We start from the raw sequence: 21,898 nt of genomic DNA, 5'->3' as shown, positions 1-21,898 counted from the left end.
CCCACCCCAGTTCGTCTAGGGAGGATGCACATTTAAACATATTGTATCATGGAGTATTGCACATGGAGACCTTTGTCATTAAATCAGACTTCTCTGCTTGCCGGTTTAACCATAATGATCCATAGCATAGCATAGCATTGCATTGCATAACGTAACTTAACGTAATGTAGTGTAACGTAACATACATAAGGTATAATCAGCTTCTTCTCATGCACATCTTGGAGGGTTTATATCTCCTGGTGCGGCACTCTTGACTCTGAGGAAGACGTGCAAGCATCAGTCTTTCTCCCGTTTCATTAAATGGTGCGTTTTGCTTGGAGATTTCCGTGCTCCAGCGGTCCTTATTCAGGGCTAGTCCCCGTGAAGTTGGGTAAGGAATCCTTATTACTATAAAATATGTTTATCAAGTGACTGAAGAGTGAATTAGTGACCCTTAAAGTCATATGATCTGGAGATAGAATTGGACCCCTCTCTCCCCAATGAACAGCCACACACAGATTTACTCATGGTAGAGATTTATTATTGAAGCTGGATTGATTAACATACACAGCTGTAGGAAGGTACCAGGAAGCAGAAGCAGAGCAGCCAATCAGGAGCCAGAAAGGGTATATCTAGCACCTCCTGGTGGGTCTTTACTTGAGGTATATTCCGGTGATCCTGACGTCTGCTGTAAACCAGATTTTACTGTACTGGGGCTGTTTCAGGCGGTTGGGGAACTCCAGCATGTGGCCGTCGTGCAGGCTAATGTAAAACTTGTCATTGGCAAAGGTGATGGACACCTGGAAGAGGGAAGGAGAGAAGGTCAGGAGCGCAGAGTTATCTTACCAAAGAAGAAGGTCAACACCGTCAGGTTCACGTTTAACACAATACGACTGCAGTGAAAAACAATGAAATAACAAGCGAAATGATATAATGATGAAATGTACTTTACACTGAATGAATTGGCTAAAGATTCCTCAGTGAACTGTCTCACAAGTGATACCAAGTTACAGGCTGATCCATGGAACACAAGTACAGAGGACTGGAAGTCTCCCTGTCTGAGGCCTCACCTCAAACTCCTCGCCCTGCCGGAAAGGAAAGTTTCTTTCATCTCTCACTTCAGTACCCCAGGACCCATCCTTCATGGCGTTCAAGACGATGACACCTGGGCCACAGCCTTGAAAGCGAGGGTTGATGTGGAGCGCAATGTTGCACTCAGATTCACCCACATCGATTGCGAAACTGGGAGGGAAAGAGAGACACACAAGGGATGGATGATGGATGACCATGGATGAAGACATCAAGAGATTAAGCAGCAGCATCAAGAGGTCTCGTAGAGTAAGAGGCAGCAGTGACTCACCTAACCGGATTGGGTTTAGGGACACCGGTGACTCGCAGTTCCATTCCTTGCTTGAAGGAAAGGTTTAGCAACTCCACTCTCTGTTTAAAACAAAGAACCAAAAATAGGAAATGTATGGTCAAAACCTAAAACATTCCTTTTGTGATTTTGTGAATTTGTGCAAATTTATCTGCAATCGGTACACTGACTCTTTCACTTCTCTAAGGTAGTAGACATCAGAAAGTCGGCAATCTCACAATTTGTTCAGAACGAAGACAATTTTCTCAGAAGGCAGGCTGACCAGTCATACCAGTCTGCTGCATGTTCAGAGTTGGGGCAAGCAATACAATGAGACACAGGGACCTTGCTTTGTTAACTATTACACAATTAACTGACTAAATTCTCTCTTAACTGTATCAATTATTCATGCAATTATCTAATCAGCCAATTGTGTGGCTGTAGTGTAATGTATACATCATGTAGATAAAGGCCAGTAGCTTCAGTTAATGTTCACATCAGCCATCAGAATGGGGAAGTATCCTTTTACTAAATGTCATGTAAAGATCATTTCAATGATAAAACAAACTTGAATTTACTAAAATCAAAGTAATTAGAGGCCTTCTCTGCGTATCATTTGCAGTATTCTCTTGTTTCTATTTTCCGAGTAATAAAACCAAAATCTTCACTTACACTCATCTTGGCGGTTCAGTTGCTGAGTCGTCACAGTTGTGCAGCTCTGATCACAACACAATGTGAACTGTAAGGCGTGATGCGTGTATTTATGTGTTCGTGAGACAAGTAACAAGGCAGGATTTTCCAAAGAATTAAATCGCAATCAAGAATAACTTCCAGGCAAACCAAACCTCCCTGTATGCAAACAAGCACAAAGTAGGGGGATTTGATAACTCTTTCACAATTCTTAGAACAGTGTTTGATGCCGCCTTTATCGGTTATGATTGACTAACATTACTTCAACTTTATAACATAGAAGCACCTTCATTGAATCTTAATTTAAATGAAAAAATCAAACCAATCCATGGAACACAGGTACAGAGGTCCTTGGAAATATTCCAACTGATTCATTCAATGTGAAGTACATTTGTACAGGAGCCTTGGTGGTTCATGTACAAAACCACCATAGGACTATCTTTCTGGATGAGACAGGCTTCGCTAGGGACTATCTTTCTGGATGAGACAGGCTTCGCTAGGGAATATCTTTCTGGATGAGACGGGCTTCACTAGGGACTATCTTTCTGGATGAGACAGGCTTCACGAGAGATTGTCTTTCTGGATGAGACAGGCTTCACGAGGGACCATCTTTCTGGATGAGACAGGCTTCACTAGAGACTGTCTTTCTGGATGAGACAGGCTTCACTAGGGACTATCGTTTCTGGATGAGACAGGCTTCACTAGAGACTGTCTTTCTGCATGAGATAGGCTTCACTAGGGACTGTCTTTCTGGATGAGACAGGCTTCACGAGGGACTATCTTTCTGGATGAGACAGGCTTCACTAGGGACTGTCTTTCTGCAGGAGACAGGCTTCACGAGAGACTATCTTTCTGGATGAGACAGGCTTCACTAGAGACTGTCTTTCTGGATGAGACAGGCTTCACTAGGGACTGTCTTTCTGGATGAGACAGGCTTCACTAGGGACTGTCTTTCTGGATGAGACAGGCTTCACTAGGGACTGTCTTTCTGCATGAGACAGGCTTCACGAGGGACTATCTTTCTGGATGAGACAGGCTTCACTTGGGACTGTCTTTCTGGATGAGACCGGCTTCACTCGTCTTTCTGGATGAGACAGGCTTCACTAGTCTTTCTGGATGAGACAGGCTTCACTAGGGACTGTCTTTCTGGATGAGACAGGCTTCAATAGAGACTGTCTTTCTGGATGAGACAGGCTTCACAAGGGACTATCTTTCTGGATGAGACAGGCTTCACTTGGGACTGTCTTTCTGGATGAGACAGGCTTCACTAGTCTTTCTGGATGAGACAAAGTATTCAGACCTTTTATTCAGAACTTTGAAGAAGCCCCTTTGGCAGCAACTATAGCTTAAAGTCCTCATGGGTCAGTTTCTCCAAGCTTTGCACACCTGGATTTGGGCAGTTTATCCTATTAGTCCTGGCAGATCCTCTCAAGCTCCGTCAGATGGCTTTGGCTGGGCCACTCAAGGACTGTCAGACACGTGTCCAGAAGCCACTCCACTATTGTCTGGGCTGTATGCTTTGGGTCATTGTTGTGCTGCAAGGTGAACTGTCACCCCACTCTGAAGTTATTAGCACTCTGGACAAGTCAAAACAGCATGAAATGGCTGGTGATTAAGTAAGCAATTGAATAATGTTTCAAATATGTTTCAAATATAATATTGACTGCTAAAACATTAAAAGGAATGTCAGTGCTAATTCCCTTCAAGAGGGGTTGACAGATTGCCGGAGGACATCTCCAATCGAACCCTCTAAACAAAACACATAGTGTTCATGGCGCCATCATAATGCAAATAACAAGGAGTGCCAGAAACTCCACTGCCAAACAGCTCCCAGGCACAAACCACAGGATGCCACTCTTTGGTCTGAGCTATCCTCTTGACTTTATCAGTTCTGTGTGCGACAGCATGTATACTACATTACTGTCAATACATTGTCCTGTTTTGTGTTGTTGGAGAGCTAACTTAATGAGCAAAGAGTTTGTGTGCTGTTGATACAGTATGGTAAGTGCCCATGGGGAAGTGCCCCAGTCAGTACCAACACAGAGAGGCCCTTTCATTATTTTTGTGGCTCTGATAATACCTTCTGAGGATTGGAAAGCGATTGATCTGATCACCCTGAGTGGAGAAGGATGACTTCTGAGGGAAACTGTTGTAAAATGGAGAAAGCAGTTTGTCCTTTTTGTTCATCCTTTTGTAGAATTGTGCATGTCTTTAAGGCAGTGATGGTCAGTGAGATGGTCAGGAGGCACGATTGGCTCCAAACTGCCCAGTGAGGTCTTTCCCAGAGGTGGGTTTAGTTTTCCCAGGGATCCCAGCTCCTGGGAGTCCATGGGGTGGGGCCCTTTGCTGGCTGCTGGCCTGGGTGGGCTTGTGGCCATGAACTGATCCGCCATTTCTTGGTCAGGTTGGAGGAACATTCATGGTTAGAGAACAGAGAATCACTGCAAAGTGATAATTTGAATAAAACTAATGTGTGTCTCATTATTGCTACCATCTCTGGGAGGGACAAAGTCTGTTTCTAAATATAGTATATTGTATTATATGTGTTGCTTTGGCAATATGACTGTAGTTGTGACTGCAGAAACACAACACACAGACAAAAACACACACATTTTGCCCAAACTAACATGTTCGGGATTCACACAAACACACACATCATTTTGTATTAAACTGAATTGAGAGAGATAGAGAGAACAACCAAAAGTGGTTTCATTGAAGGGTTTAAATCATATGTGAAATGTGTGAAGTAATGCATAATGTCTGAAATGTAATTGGTATTAAGCATTCGTGAGAAACACCACTCACTTGCTGAGAAAATCCTGTGAATTTTAATCAAGTAGTGACTGTAGAGTGAATTTGTGACCCTTCTAGTCATAAGATCTGGAGAAAGAACTGGACCCCTCTCCCCCCAATGAACAGCCACACACAGATTTACTCATGATGGAGATTTATTATTGAAGCTGGATTGATTAACATACACAGTGGGTTTGGACAGACACCAGAGGGTCTAAATGTTGCAGAGAAGCACAAGATTAAAGGCACTGATCTCTGGGAGATCGTAGCACTCGTAGCACAGCTGTAGGAAGGCACCAGGAAGCAGAAGCAGAGCAGCCAAGGAGCCAGAAAGGGTATATCTAGCACCTCCTGGTGGGTCTTTACTTGAGATATATGCCGGTGATCCTGACGTCTGCTGTAAACCAGATTTTACCGTACTGGGGCTGTTCCAGGCGGTTGGGGAACTCCAGCATGTGGCCGTCATGCAGGCTAATGTAAAACTTGTCATTGGCAAAGGTGATGGACACCTGGAAGAGGGAAGGAGAGAAGGTCAGGAGCGCAGTTATCTTACCAAAGAAGAAGGTCAACACCATCAGGTTCACGTTTAACACACTACGACTGCAGTGAAAAACAATGAAATAACAAGCCAAATGATATAATGATGAAATGTACTTCATTGACTAAAGATTCCGCGGTGAACTGTCTCACAAGTGATACCAAGTTACAGGCTGATCCATGGAACACAAGTACAGAGGACTGGAGGTCCTATCCTAGGACTCACCTCAAACTCCTCGCCCTGCCGGAAAGGAAAGTCAAGGATTTTCACTTCATTACCCCAGACCCCATCCTTCTTGGAGTTCAGGATGATGACACCTGGGCCAGAGCCTTGAAAACGAGGGTTGACGTGGAGCGCAACGTTGGAATCAGATTCACCCACATCGATTGAAAAACTGGGAGAGAAAGAGAGCCACACAAGGGATGGATGATGGATGACCATGGATGAAGACATCAAGAGATTAAGCAGCAGCATCAAGAGGTCTCGTAGAGTAAGAGGCAGCAGTGACTCACCGATCCGGATTGGGTTTAGGGACACCGGTGACTCGCAGTTCCATTCCTTGCTTGAAGGAAAGGTTTTGCAACTCCACTCTCTGTTTAAAACAAAGAACCAAAAATAGGAAATGTATGGTCAAAACCTAAAACATTCCTTTTGTGATTTTGTGAATTTGTGCAAATTTATCTGCAATCGGTACACTGACTCTTTCACTTCTCTAAGGTAGTAGACATCAGAAAGTCGGCAATCTCACAATTTGTTCAGAACGAAGACAATTTTCTCAGAAGGCAGGCTGACCAGTCATACCAGTCTGCTGCATGTTCAGAGTTGGGGCAAGCAATACAATGAGACACGGGGACCTTGCTTTGTTAACTATTACACAATTAACTGACTAAATTCTCTCTTAACTGTATCAATTATTCATGCAATTATCTAATCAGCCAATTGTGTGGCAGTAGTGTAATATATACATCATGTAGATAAAGGCCAGTAGCTTCAGTTAATGTTCACATCAGCCATCAGAATGGGGAAGTATCCTTTTACTAAATGTCATGTAAAGATCATTTCAATGATAAAACAAACTTGAATTTACTAAAATCAAAGTAATTAGAGGCCTTCTCTGCGTATCATTTGCAGTATTCTCTTGTTTCTATTTTTCCGAGTAATAAAACCAAAATCTTCACTTACACTCATCTTGGCGGTTCAGTTGCTGAGTCGTCACAGTAGTGCAGCTCTGATCACAACACAATGTGAACTGTAAGGCGTGATGCGTGTATTTATGTGTTCGTGAGACAAGTAACAAGGCAGGATTTTCCAAAGAATCAAATCGCAATCAAGAATAACTTCCAGGCAAACCAAACCTCCCTGTATGCAAACAAGCACAAAGTAGGGGGATTTGATAACTCTTTCACAATTCTTAGAACAGTGTTTGATGCCGCCTTTATCGGTTATGATTGACTAACATTACTTCAACTTTATAACATAGAAGCACCTTCATTGAATCTTAATTTAAATGAAAAAATCAAACCAATCCATGGAACACAGGTACAGAGGTCCTTGGAAATATTCCAACTGATTCATTCAATGTGAAGTACATTTGTACAGGAGCCTTGGTGGTTCATGTACAAAATCATCATAGAACTGTCTTTCTGCATGAGACAGGCTTCACTAGGGACTATCTTTCTGGATGAGACAGGCTTCACTAGGGACTGTCGTTCTGGATGAGACAGGCTTCACGAGGGACTATCGTTCCTCGATGAGACAGGCTTCACTAGAGACTGTGTTTTTACATGAGATAGGCTTCACTAGGGACCGTCTTTCTGCATGAGACAGGCTTCACTAAGGACCTTCTTTCTGCATGAGACAGGCTTCATTAGGGACTGTCTTTCTGCATGAGACTGGCTTCACTAGGGACTGTCTTTCTGCATGAGACAGGCTTAACTAGGGACTCATGCTCACGCTTACACTCACGCACACACACACATGCTCACACTCACACACACACTCACACTCACACACACACTCACACACTCACACTCACTCACACACACACACACACACATACACACACTCACACACACATACACACACTCACACACACACACTCACACACACTCACGCTCACACTCACTCACTCACTCACACACACACATACACATTCAGGAGCATCGTGCACGCAGTGCAGGGTGGGATATTTGTGGAGAGGTGAGAGCATCATGTTATTTCTCAAAATTCACATACACACACGCACACTCACACGCGCGCACTCACACACATACACACACTCAGACAGACACTCACACAGACACACACACACAGGCACACACACGCATGCACATACACACACACACTCACACACATACATACACACACACTCACACACGCACGCACATCACGTCTCCAGAAATAGTTGGAATGGTCTGATTTCCACAGCAGTATACCTAGGGCTTAATAACCATCTCGGATCCTAGGAGAACGTAACGTAACGTAAAGTAGTGTAACGTAATGTAGTGTAACGTAACGTAACATACATAAGGTATAATCAGCTTCTTCTCATGCACACCTTGGAGGGTTTATATCTCCTGGTGCGGCACTCTTGACTCTGGGGAAGACGTAGAAGCATCAGTCTTTCTCCTGTTTCATTAAATGGTGCGTTTTGCTCTGAGATTTCCGTGCTCCAGCGGTCCTTATGCAGGGCTAGTCCCCGTGAAGTTGGGTAAAGAATCCTTATTATTATAAAATATGTTTATCAAGTGACTGAAGAGTGAATTTGTGACCCTTAAAGTCATAAGATCTGGAGATAGAACTGGACCCCTCTCCCCCCAATGAACAGCCACACAACGATTTACTCATGATAGAGATTTATTATTGAAGCTGGATTGATTAACATACGCAGTGGGTTTGGACAGACACCAGAGGGTCTAAATGTCGCAGAGAAGCACAAGATTAAAGGCACTGATCTCTGGGAGATCATAGCACTCGTAGCACAGCTGTAGGAAGGCACCAGGAAGCAGAAGCAGAGCAGCCAATCAGGAGCCAGAAAGGGTATATCTAGCACCTCCTGGTGGGTCTTTACTTGAGATATATGCCGGTGATCCTGACATCTGCTATAAACCAGATTTTACTGTACTGGGGCTGTTCCAGGCGGTTGGGGAACTCCAGCATGTGGCTGTCGTGCAGGCTAATGTAAAACTTGTCATTGGCAAAGGTGATGGACACCTAGAAGAGGGAAGGAGAGAAGGTCAGGAGCGCAGAGTTATCTTACCAAAGAAGAAGGTCAACACCGTCAGGTTCACGTTTAACACCCTACGACTGCAGTGAAAAACAATGAAATAACAAGCCAAATGAGCTAATGATGAAATGTACTTAACACTGAATGAATTGGCTAAAGATTCCTCGGTGAACTGTCTCACAAGTGATACCAAGTTACAGGCTGATCCATGGAACACAAGTACAGAGGACTGGAGGTCCTATCCTAGGACTCACCTCAAACTCCTCGCCCTGCCGGAAAGGAAAGTTTCTTTCATCTGTCACTTGAGCACCCCAAGACCCATCCTTCATGGCGTTCAGGACGATGACACCTGGGCCAGAGCCTCGAAAACGAGGGTTGACGTGGAGCGCAATGTTGGAATCAGATTCACCCACATTGATTGTGAAACTGGGAGGGAAAGAGAGCCACACAAGGGATGGATGATGGATGACCATGGATGAAGACATCAAGAGATTAAGCAGCAGCATCAAGAGGTCTCGTAGAGTCAGAGGCAGCAGTGACTCACCGATCCGGATTAGGTTTAGGGACACCGGTGACTCGCAGTTCCATTCCTTGCTTGAAGGAAAGGTTTTGCAACTCCACTCTCTGTTTAAAACAGAGAACAAAACAATTGGAAATGTATGGTCAAAACCTACAACATTCCTTCTGTGATTTTGTGAATTTGTGCAAATTTATCTGCAATCGGTGCACTGACTCTTTCACTTCTCTAAGGCAGTAGACATCAGAAAGTCGGCAATCTCACAATCTGTTCAGAACTAGGACAATTTTCTCAGCAGGCAGGCTGATCGGTCATACCAGTCTGCTGCATGTTCAGAGTTGGGGCGAGCAATACAATGAGGCACAGGGACCTTGCTTTGTTAACTATTACACAATTAACTGAGTAACTTCTCTCTTAACTGTATCAATTATTCATGCAATTATCTAATCAGCCAATTGTGTGGCAGTAGTGTAATGTATACATCATGTAGATACGGGCTAGGAGCTTCAGTTAATGTTCACATCAGCCATCAGAATGGGGAAGAATCCTTTTACTAAATGTCATGTAAAGATCATTTCAATGATAAAACAAACTTGAATTTAATAAAATCAACGCCTTCTCTGCGTATCATTTGCAGCATTCTCTTGCTTCTATTTTTCCGAGTAATAAAACCAAAATCTTCACTTACACTCATCTTGGCGGTTCAGTTGCTGAGTCTTCACAGTTGTGCAGCTCTGATCACAACACAATGTGAACTGTAAGGCGTGATGCGTGTATTTATGTGTTCGTGAGACAAGTAACAAGAGAATTAGATCACAATCAAGTTTAACTTCCAGGCAAACCAAACCTCCCTGTATGCAAACGAGCACAAAGTAGGGGGATTTGATAACTATCACAATTCTTAGAACAGTGTTTGACGCCGCCTTTATCGGTTATGATTGACAAACATTACTTCAACTTTATAACATAGAACCACCTTGATTGAATCTTAATTTAAATGAAAACTATCATACCAATCCATGGAACACAGGTACAGAGGTCCTCGGAAATATTCCACAAAATATTGTACCAAACCACCACAGGACTATCTTTCTGGATGAGACAGGCTTCACTAGGGACTGTCTTTCTGGATGAGAGAGACAGGCTTCACTGGGGACGGTCTTTCTGCATGAGACAGGCTTCACTAGGGACTGTCTTTCTGCATGAGTGTTGAAGTGTCCCTGAGCAAGACGACTAACCCCCAAATGCTCCTGACGAGCTGGTTGGCGCCTTGCATGGCAGTCAATCGCTGTTGGTGTGTGAGTGTATGTATGAATGTGTGAATGAGAAGCATCAGTTGTACAGCGCTTTGAATAAAGGCGCTCTATAAATGCCAACCATTTGCCATTTACCAATTGGATGAGACTGGCTTCACTAGAGACTATCTTTCTGGATGAGACGGGCTTCACTAGGGACTGTCTTTCCTGGATGAGACTGGGGGGTGACATGGCTCAGGCAGTAAGAGCAGTCGTCTGGCAGTCGGAGGGTTGCCGGTTCGATCCCCCACGCGGGCTGTGTCGAAGTGTCCCTGAGCAAGACACCTAACCCCCAAATGCTCCTGACGAGCTGATCAGCGCCGCATAGCTGCATGACAGCCAATCGCCATTGGTGTGTGAGTGGTCCGTTCTGGTTCCTCAGTGGTGGAATGACTTGCCTACCACTGTCAGGACAGCAGAATCCCTCCCCCTATTTCGACGCAGACTCAAAACCCACCTTTTCAAACTCTACCTTAGTCCTCCCTCCTGATTTCCCCTGCCCCTCCTTTCTGTTATCCCTATCCTTGTCCTTGCACTTATGATGACGACTATGTTTAGAACAGCATTCTGTGTATTTTCTTAGTTCTGGATGTGATGCTTTGACTTATGGTAGAACCTATGCACTTGTAAATTGCTTTGGATTAAAAGTGTCTGCCAAATGACAAAAATGTAAATGTAAATGTGTGTGTATGAATGGGTGAATGAGAAGCATCAATTGTCCAGTGCTTTGGATAAAGGCGCTATATAAATTCCAACCGTTTACCATTTGGATGAGACTGGCTTCACTAGAGACTGTCTTTCTGGACGAGACATGCTTCACTAGAGACTGACTTTCTGGATGAGACAGGCTTCACTAGAGACTGTCTTTCTGGATGAGACAGGCTTCACTAGGGACTGTATTTCTGGATGAGACAGGCTTCACTCGGGACTGTCTTTCTGGATGAGACGGGCTTCACTAGGGACCGTCTTTCTGCATGAGACAGGCTTCACGAGGGACTATCGTTCCTGGATGAGACAGGCTTCACTAGAAACCGTCTTTCTGCATGAGACAGGCTTCACTAGAGACTGTCTTTCCGCATGAGACAGGCTTCACTAGAGGCTGTCTTTCTGGATGAGACAGGCTTCACTAGGGACCATCGTTTCTGGATGAGACAGGCTTCACTAGGGACCATTGTTCCTGGATGAGACAGGCTTCACTAGGGACTGGCTAAATTATTACCTATATATTTCAAAAGATATGTGATAAATATTTATTTTGGAAGAGAATACAATACTAGGTGGTTCAATTGAAGGGTTTAAATCATATTTAAAATGTCAGTTTAAATTAATTATGTGATATAATGCGTAATGTCTGAAATGTAATTGGTATTAAGCATTCGTGAGAAACACCACTCACTAGCCTAGAAAATCATGTAAATGTTAATCAAGTTGTGACCGAAGAGTGAATTTGTGACCCTTATAGTCATAAGATCTGGAGAAAGAACTGGACCCCTCTCCCCCCAATGAACAGCCACACAACGATTTACTCATGATAGAGATTTATTATTGAAGCTGGATTGATTAACATACGCAGTGGGTTTGGACAGACACCAGAGGGTCTAAATGTCGCAGAGAAGCACAAGATTAAAGGAACTGATCTCTGGGAGATCATAGCACTCGTAGCACAGCTGTAGGAAGGCACCAGGAAGCAGAAGCAGAGCAGCCAATCAGGAGCCAGGAAGGGTATATCTAGCACCTCCTGGTGGGTCTTTACTTGAGATATATGCCGGTGATCCTGACGTCTCCTGTAAACCAGATTTTACTGTACTGGGGCTGTTTCAGGCGGTTGGGGAACTCCAGCATTTGGCCGTCGTGCAGGCTAATGTAAAACTTGTCATTGGCAAAGGTGATGGACACCTAGAAGAGGGAAGGAGAGAAGGTCAGGAGCGCAGAGTTATCTTACCAAAGAAGAAGGTCAACACCGTCAGGTTCACATATAACACCCTACGACTGCAGTGAAAAACAATGAAATAACAAGCCAAATGATATAATGATGAAATGTACTTCACACTGAATTAATTGGCTAAAGATTCCTCTGTGAACTGTCTCACAAGTGATACCAAGTTACAGGCTGATCCATGGAACACAAGTACAGAGGACTGGAGGTCCTATCCTAGGATTCACCTCAAACTCCTCGCCCTGCCGGAAAGGAAAGTTGCGGATTCTCACTTCCTCACCCCAGACCCCATCCTTCATAGTGTTCAGGACGATGACACCTGGGCCAGAGCCTTGAAAACGAGGGTTGACGTGGAGCGCAACGTTGGAATCAGATTCACCCACATCGATTGCGAAACTGGGAGGGAAAGAGAGACACACAAGGGACGGATGATGGATGACCATGGATGAAGACATCAAGAGATTAAGCAGCAGTATCAAGAGGTCTCGTAGAGTCAGAGGCAGCAGTGACTCACCCAACCGGATTGGGTTTAGGGACACCGGTGTCTCGCAGTTCCATTCCTTGCTTGAAGGAAAGGTTTTGCAACTCCACTCTCTGTTTAAAACAAAGAACCAAAAATAGGACATGTATGGTCAAAACCTAAAACATTCCTTCTGTGATTTTGTGAAGTTGTGCAAATTTATCTGGATTCTTTCACTTCTCTAAGGCAGTAGACATCAGAAAGTCGGCAATCTCACAATTTGTTCAGAACTAGGACAATTTTCTCAGCAGGCAGGCTGACCTGTCAAACGAGTCTGCTGCTTGTTCAGAGTTGGGGCGAGCAATACAATGAGACACAGGGACCTTGCTTTGTTAACTATTATACAATTAACTGACTAAATTCTCCCTTAACTGTATCAATTATTCATGTAATTATCTAATCAGCCAATTGTGTGGCAGTAGTGTAATGTATACATCATGTAGATACAGGACAGGAGCTTTAGTTAATGTTCACATCAGTCATCAGAATGGGGAAGTATCCTTTTACTAAATGTCATGTAAAGATCATTTCAATGATAAAACAAACTTGAATTTACTAAAATCAAAGTAATTAGAGGCCTTCTCTGCGTATCATTTGCAGTATTCTCTCGTTCCTATTTTTCTGAGTAATAAAACTAAAATCTTCACTTACACTCATCTTGGCTGTTGAGTTGCTGAGTCTTCACAGTTGTGCAGCTCTGTGTACAACACAATATGAACTGTAAAGCGTAATGTGGTGTAACAAGGCAGGATTTTGCAAGTTCTAACGAATCAAATTACAATCAAGACTAACTTGCAGGGAAACAAAGCCAAACCAAACAAAAAATGTATGCAAACAAGCACAAAGTAGGGGGATTTGATAACTCTATCACAATACTTAGAACAGTGTTTGATGCCGCCTTTATCGGTTATGATTAACTAACATTATTTCAAATGTATAACATAGAAGCACCTTCATTGAATCTCAATTTAAATGACCAAATCATACCAATCCATGGAACACAGGTACAGAGGTCCTTGGAAATATTCCAGCTGATTCATTCAGTGTGAACTACATTTGTACATGAGCCTTGGTGGTTCATGTACAAAACCACCATAGGACTATCTTTCTGGATGAGACAGGCTTCGCTAGGGACTATCTTTCTGGATGAGACAGGCTTCGCTAGGGACCGTCTTTCTGCATGAGACAGGCTTCACTAGGGACTGTCTTTCTGGATGAGACGGGCTTCGCTAGGGACTATCTTTCTGGATGAGACAGGCTTCGCTAGGGACTATCTTTCTGGATGAGACAGGCTTCGCTAGGGACCGTCTTTCTGCATGAGACAGGCTTCACTAGGGACTATCTTTCTGGATGAGACGGGCTTTACTAGGGACTATCTTTCTGGATGAGACAGGCTTCACTAGAGACTATCTTTCTGGATGAGACAGGCTTCACGAGAGATTGTCTTTCTGGATGAGACAGGCTTCACGAGGGACCATCTTTCTGGATGAGACAGGCTTCACTAGAGACTGTCTTTCTGGATGAGACAGGCTTCACTAGGGACTATCGTTTCTGGATGAGACAGGCTTCACTAGGGACTGTCTTTCTGGATGAGACAGGCTTCACTAGGGACTGTCTTTCTGCATGAGACAGGCTTCATGAGGGACTGTCTTTCTGGATGAGACAGGCTTCACTAGGGACTGTATTTCTGGATGAGACAGGCTTCAATAGAGACTGTCTTTCTGGATGAGACAGGCTTCACTTGGGACTGTCTTTCTGGATGAGACAGGCTTCACTAGTCTTTCTGGATGAGACAAAGTATTCAGACCTTTTATTCAGAACTTCGAAGAAGCCCCTTTGGCAGCAACTATAGCTTAAAGTCCTCATGGGTCAGTTTCTCCAAGCTTTGCCCACCTGGATTTGGGCAGTTTATCCTATTCTTCCTGGCAGATCCTCTCAAGCTCCATCAGAGGGCTTTGGCTGGGCCACTCAAGGACTGTCAGACACGTGTCCAGAAGCCACTCCACTATTGTCTGGGCTGTATGCTTTGGGTCATTGTTGTGCTGCAAGGTGAACTGTCACCCCACTCTGAAGTTATTAGCACTCTGGACAAGTCAAAACAGCATGAAATGGCTGGTGATTAAGTAAGCAATTGAATAATGTTTCAAATATGTTTCAAATATGTAATATTGACTGCTAAAACATTAATAGGAATGTCAGTGCTAATTCCCTTCAAGAGGGGTTGACAGATTGCCGGAGGACATCTCCAATCGAACCCTCTAAACAAGGCACATAGTGTTCATGGCACCATCATAATGCAAATAACAAGGAGTGCCAGAAACTCCACCGCCAAACAGCTCCCAGGCACAAACCACAGGATGCCACTCTTTGGTCTGAGCTATCCTCTTGACTTTATCAGTTCTGTGTGCGACAGCATGCATACTACATTACTGTCAATACATTGTCCTGTTTTGTGTTGTTGGAGAGCTAACTTAATGAGCAAAGAGTTTGTGTGCTGTTGATACAGTATGGTAAGTGCCCATGGGGAAGTGCCCATGTCAGTACCAACACAGAGAGGCCCTTTCATTATTTTTGTCACTCTGATAATACCTTCTGAGGTTTGGAAAGCGATTGATCTGATCACCCTGAGTGGAGAAGCATGACTTCTGAGGGAAACTGTTGTAAAATGGAGAAAGCAGTTTGTCTTTTTTGTTGATCCTTTTGTAGAATTCTGCATATCTTGAAGGCAGTGATGGTCAGTGAGATTGAGGAGAGGCACGATTGGCTCCTAACTGCCCAGTGAGGTCTTTCCCAGAGGTGGGTTTAGTTTTCCCGGGGATCTCAGCTCCTGGGAGTCCATGGGGTGGGACCCTTTGCTGGCTGCTGGCCTGGGTGGGCTTGTGGCCATGAACTGATCTGCCATTTCTTGGTCAGGTTTGAGGAACGTTTGGAGTTTCATGGTTAGAGAACAGAGAACCACTGCAAAGTAATAATTTCTCAGAAAACTAATGTGTGTCTCATTATTACTCGACTTGTGTTCACGAGGATTGTTTTATTGGCTATGTAAGCTGTTTATTCTTGTTAGTACACATGTGTAACATTCTTTCGCGTTGTGTTGTATAAAAACGGTTTTATAAATATTTTCCATTGTCAGATTTATCTGCAAGGCCCAAGTCCTAATTCATAGCACTTGAAATTGTACTTCCCACTAGGGTCTTTCAGCCCACTTGTGCCAGGTTATGGGTATGCACTTTGTACATCACTCTGGATAAGAGCGTCTGCCATATGCTTAAAATGTAATGTAATATTTCAAGTTACTATTTGATCGGGTTGTTGTGTTGTAATACTGTTAGATTCCAGTGGCAAAGTAAGAGGCAGGGACTGTGTGTAAATGGTCAGTTTCTTTATTCTGCAGAATTTGCAGGTTTACAGCTCAATATAAGCAGTATGCTCTAAGCCCCACAGGAGCGACTGTCACTCTTGAGTATTTATAAGTTTCATATCACATCACTTGCTGTTCACCTTCAGCTTAGCAAATAAAAGCATTGTTTGTTGAGGTAATAATGGCCCTTTGTTGGCTGCTGTAATCATAATCATAATTCCTCAGAAAACGAATGTGTGCCTCATTATTGCTACCATCTCTGGGAGGGACAAAGTCTGTTTACATGTTTGGGATTCACACAAACACACACAGCATATTACATTACATTACATTACTGGCATTTGGCAGACGCTCTTATCCAGAGCGACGTATAGTTGATTAGACTAAGCAGGAGACAATCCTCCCCTGGAGCAATGCAGGGTTAAGGGCCTTGCTCAAGGGCCCAACGGCTGTGTGGATCTTATTGTGGCTACACCGAGATTAGAACCAACTACCTTGCGTGTCCCAGTCATTTACCTTAACCACTACGCTACAGGCCGCCCCTAGCCTAGCATATTGTATTATATGTGTTGCTTTGACAATATGACTGTACTTGTGACTGCAGAAACACAACACACAGACAAAAACACACATATTTTGCCCAAACTAACATGTTAGGGATTCACACAAACCCAGACATCATTTTGTATTAAACTGAATTGAGAGAGATAGAGAGAACAACCAAAAGTGGTTTAATTGAAGGGTTTAAATCATATTTTAAATGTCAGTTTAAATTAATGTGTGATGTAATGCGTAATGTCTGAAATGTAATTGGTATTAAGCATTTGTGAGAAACACCACTCACTAGCCTAGAAAATCATGTAAATGTTAATCAAGTTGTGACCGAAGAGTGAATTTGTGACCCTTCTAGTCATAAGATCTGGAGAAAGAACTGGACCCCTCTCCCCCCAATGAACAGCCACACACAGATTTACTCATGATAGAGATTTATTATTGAAGCTGGATTGATTATCATACGCAGTGGGTTTGGACAGACACCAGAGGGTCTAAATGTTGCAGAGAAGCACAAGATTAAAGGCACTGATCTCTGGGAGATCGTAGCACTTGTAGCACAGCTGTAGGAAGGCACCAGGAAGCAGAAGCAGAGCAGCCAATCAGGAGCCAGAAAGGGTATATCTAGCACCTCCTGGTCGGTCTTTACTTGAGATATATGCCGGTGATCCTGACGTCTCCTGTAAACCAGATTTTACTGTACTGGGGCTGTTTCCGGCGGTTGGGGAACTCCAGCATGTGGCCGTCGTGCAGGCTAATGTAAAACTTGTCATTGGCAAAGGTGATGGACACCTAGAAGAGGGAAGGAGAGAAGGTCAGGAGCGCAGAGTTATCTTACCAAAGAAGAAGGTCAACACCGTCAGGTTCACGTTTAACACCCTACGACTGCAGTGAAAAACAATGAAATAACAAGCCAAATGATATAATGATGAAATGTACTTCACACTGAATTAATTGGCTGGAATATTTCCGCATCTCAGCCCCCCCCCCCCACTGTCTCACAAGTGGTGCCAAGTTACAGGCTGATCCATGGAACACAACTACAGAGGACTGGAAGTCTCCCTGTCTGAGGCCTCACCTCAAACTCCTCTCCTCGCCCTTCATGACACCTGGGCCACAGCCTAGAAAACGAGGGTTGACATTGAGCGCAATGTTGGAATCAGAATCAACCACATCGATTGTGAAACTGGGAGGGAAAGAGAGCCACACAAGGGATGGATGATGGATGACCATGGATGAAGACCTCAAGAGATTAAGCAGCAGCATCAAGAGGTCTCGTAGAGTCAGAGGCAGCAGTGACTCACCCAACCGGATTGGGTTTAGGGACACCGGTGACTCGCAGTTCCATTCCTTGCTTGAAGGAAAGGTTTTGCAACTCCACTCTCTGTTTAAAACAAAGAACCAAAAATAGGAAATGTATGGTCAAAACCTAAAACATTCCTTTTGTGATTTTGTGAATTTGTGCAAATTTATCTGCAATCGGTACACTGACTCTTTCACTTCTCTAAGGTAGTAGACATCAGAAAGTCGGCAATCTCACAATTTGTTCAGAACGAAGACAATTTTCTTGAGTCTGCTGCATGTTCAGAGTTGGGGCGAGCAATACAATGAGACACAGGGACCTTGCTTTGTTAACTATTACACAATTAACTGACTAAATTCTCTCTTAATTGCATGAATAATTGATACAGTTATCTAATCAGCCAATTGTGTGGCAGTAGTTTAATGTATACATCATGTAGATACGGGCTAGGAGCTTCAGTTAATGTTCACATCAGCCATTAGAATGGGGAAGTATCCTTTTACTAAATGTCATGTAAAGATCATTTCAATGATAAAACAAACTTGAATTTATTAAAATCAAAGTAATTAGAGGCCTTCTCTGCGTGTCATTTGCAGTATTCTCTTGTTTCTATTTTAGTAATAAAACCAAAATCATCTCATCTTGGCTGTTCAGTTGCTGAGTCAACACAGGATTTTGCAAGTTCTAACTAATCAATCGCAATCAATACTAACTTCCAGGCAAACCAAACCTCCCTGTATGCAAACAAGCACAAAGTAGGGGGATTAGATAACTCTATCACAATTCTCAGAACAGTGTTTGACGACGCCTTTATCGGTTATGATTGACTAACATTACTTAAACTGTATAACATAGAAGCACCTTCATTGAATCTTAATTTAAATGAAAAAATCATACCAATCCATGGAACACAGGTACAGAGGTACTTGGAAATATTCCAACTGATTCATTCAGCGTGAAGTACATTTGTACAGGAGCCTTGGTGGTTCATGTACAAAACCACCATTGAACTGTCTTTCTGCATGAGACAGGCTTCACTAGGGACTATCTTTCTGGATGAGACAGGCTTCACTAGAGACTATCTTTCTGGATGAGACAGGCTTCACTAGGGACTGTCCTTCTGTATGAGACAGGCTTCACTAGAGACTGTCTTTCCTGGATGAGACAGGCTTCACTAGAGACTGTCTTTCTGGATGAGACAGGCTTCACTAGAGACTATCTTTCTGGATGAGACAGGCTTCACTAGAGACTGTCTTTCCTGGAGGAGACAGGCTTCACTAGAGACTGTCTTTCTGGCTGAGACAGGCTTCACTAGAGACTATCTTTCTGGATGAGACAGGCTTCACTAGAGACTATCTTTCTGGATGAGACAGGCTTCACTAGGGACTGTCGTTCTGGATGAGACAGGCTTCACTAGAGACTGTCTTTCTGCATGAGACAGGCTTCACTAGAGACTGTCTTTCTTCATGAGACAGGCTTCACTAGAGACTGTCTTTCTTCATGAGATAGGCTTTACTAGAGACTGTCTTTCTTCATGAGATAGGCTTCACTAGAGACTGTCTTTCTGCATGAGATAGGCTTCACTAGGGACATCCAACTCCAGCAGGTTCACCTGCACCCCTCTCCAGGAAGCGTCTGCAGTTACTGTCACTCTGGAACACACTGTCACTCTGGAACACACTCTCATTCAGGAACACACTGTCACTCTGGAACACTCTGTCATTCAGGAACACTCTGGAACACACTGGACCTCTGGAACACACTGGACCTCTGGAACACTCTGGAACACACTGGAACACTCTGGAACACACTGGAACACACTGTCACTCTGGAACACACTGGAACACTCTGGAACACTCTGGAACACAGTCACTCTGGAACACACTGTCATTCAGGAACACACTGGAACACACTGGAACACTCTGGAACACACTGTCATTCAGGAACACACTGGAACACTCTGGAACACACTGTCATTCAGGAACACACTGGAACACTCTGGAACACACTGTCATTCAGGAACACACTGTCATTCAGGAACACACTGGAACACTCTGGAACACACTGTCACTCTGGAACACTCTGGAACACTCTGGAACACACTGTCATTCAGGAACACACTGGAACACTCTGGAACACTCTGCAACACACTGTCATTCAGGAACACACTGGAACACTCTGGAACACACTGTCACTCTGGAACACTCTGTCACTCACTGGACCTCTGGGACACACTGGAACACACTGTCATTCAGGAACACACTGGAACACTCTGGAACACACTGGAACACTCTGGAACACACTGTCATTCAGGAACACACTGGAACACTCTGGAACACACTGTCATTCAGGAACACACTGGAACACTCTGGAACACACTGGAACACTCTGGAACACACTGTCATTCAGGAACACACTGGAACACTCTGGAACACACTGTCATTCAGGAACACACTGGAACACTCTGGAACACACTGGAACACTCTGGAACACACTGTCATTCAGGAACACAATGGAACACAATGGAACACACTGGAACACTCTGGAACACACTGTCATTCAGGAACACACTGGAACACTCTGGAACACACTGTCACTCTGGAACACTCTGTCACTCACTGGACCTCTGGGACACACTGGAACACACTGTCATTCAGGAACACACTGGAACACACTGGAACACACTGGAACACACTGTCATTCAGGAACACACTGGAACACACTGGAACACTCTGCAACACACTGTCATTCAGGAACACACTGGAACACACTAGAACACTCTGCAACACACTGTCATTCAGGAACACACTGGAACACTCTGGAACACTCTGGAACACACTGTCATTCAGGAACACACTGGAACACTCTGGAACACACTGTCACTCTGGAACACTCTGTCACTCACTGGACCTCTGGGACACACTGGACTCACTTTGGCAGAGGCTCTTATCCAGAGCAACGTACAGTTGATTAGACTAAGCAGGAGACAATCTTCCCCTGGGGCAATGCAGGGTTAAGGGCCTTGCTCATGAATTTCACTTCCCCTGTCTGTTGTGGTTGAGGCCACAAGGTTTCCCCCCGCTCCGCTCAGAGCACGGCCTGGTGTAGCTGAGCCTTCAGCTGCAGCACACGCTTTTGGTATGGGGTTCAAAGCAGAGACAGGTTTGGTTAATATGGCCCTTCTTAGACCCAGTTTGATGAGAGAGAATATGAGGAGGGCTCCAATCCCCAAGATCCATCCTAAGTGAGGTAGTATTGCCGTTATCCATGACACCACCCATTCCCCTAGGATTACTGCTGATTTACAGAGGCAGAAGTTCAAACAGAGGTCTGTCTCTATTTTAAGATCTTTCCCAACAACAGCCTTGACCAACTTCCCCCTTTTTGTCTGCATTAGCTCAGTATTTCAAAAGAAGTCGTACATCGGACAAGGTCACGATATTACCCAGTTTAACCCAGGCATGCATCTTGCTCGTACACGGTCTGTCACATTATTGTGAAACAACATATATCAGTGTTAAATGAAAATTAATACATGAGAATTAATGAAACACTTCAATCACACAGATTTCTCTATTGGTTACACATTTTGATTATTCAAATGATTCATGTTGGGCGGCACGGATGGTGCAGTGGGTAGCACTGCCGCCTTACAGCAAGGAGGTCCTGGGTTCAAATCCCCGTCGCCCAGGGCCTCTCTGTGCGGAGTTTGCATGTTCTCCCCGTGTTTGCGTGGGTTAACTCCGGGAACTCCGGTTTCCTCCCACAGCCCAAAGACATGCAGGTTAGGCTGATTGGAGAGTCTAAATTGCCCATGGGTATGAGTGTGTG

The 21,898-nt window shown here is 44.1% G+C and overlaps 1 protein-coding gene and 1 long non-coding RNA gene across 4 annotated transcripts in view; one reads left to right on the top strand and one right to left on the bottom strand.

Moving 5' to 3' along the window:
• The window catches only part of LOC133136347 (dual specificity calcium/calmodulin-dependent 3',5'-cyclic nucleotide phosphodiesterase 1C-like), a 118,103-nt gene that overhangs the window by 60,140 nt on the left and 36,065 nt on the right, over positions 1–21,898 (top strand). The window lies entirely within an intron of this gene.
• Positions 12,677–13,687, bottom strand: LOC133136384 (uncharacterized). The gene is made up of 3 exons (XR_009709520.1): positions 13,503–13,687; positions 12,851–12,925; positions 12,677–12,727 (listed from the first exon to the last, which is right to left on the bottom strand). It is a non-coding gene; the product is annotated as an uncharacterized LOC133136384 (long non-coding RNA).

Source organism: Conger conger, chromosome 9 (genome assembly GCF_963514075.1).
Source record: "Conger conger chromosome 9, fConCon1.1, whole genome shotgun sequence".
In the NCBI taxonomy this organism is placed as follows: Eukaryota; Metazoa; Chordata; class Actinopteri; order Anguilliformes; family Congridae; genus Conger; species Conger conger.
This window is presented reverse-complemented; position numbering and strand designations above follow the sequence as displayed.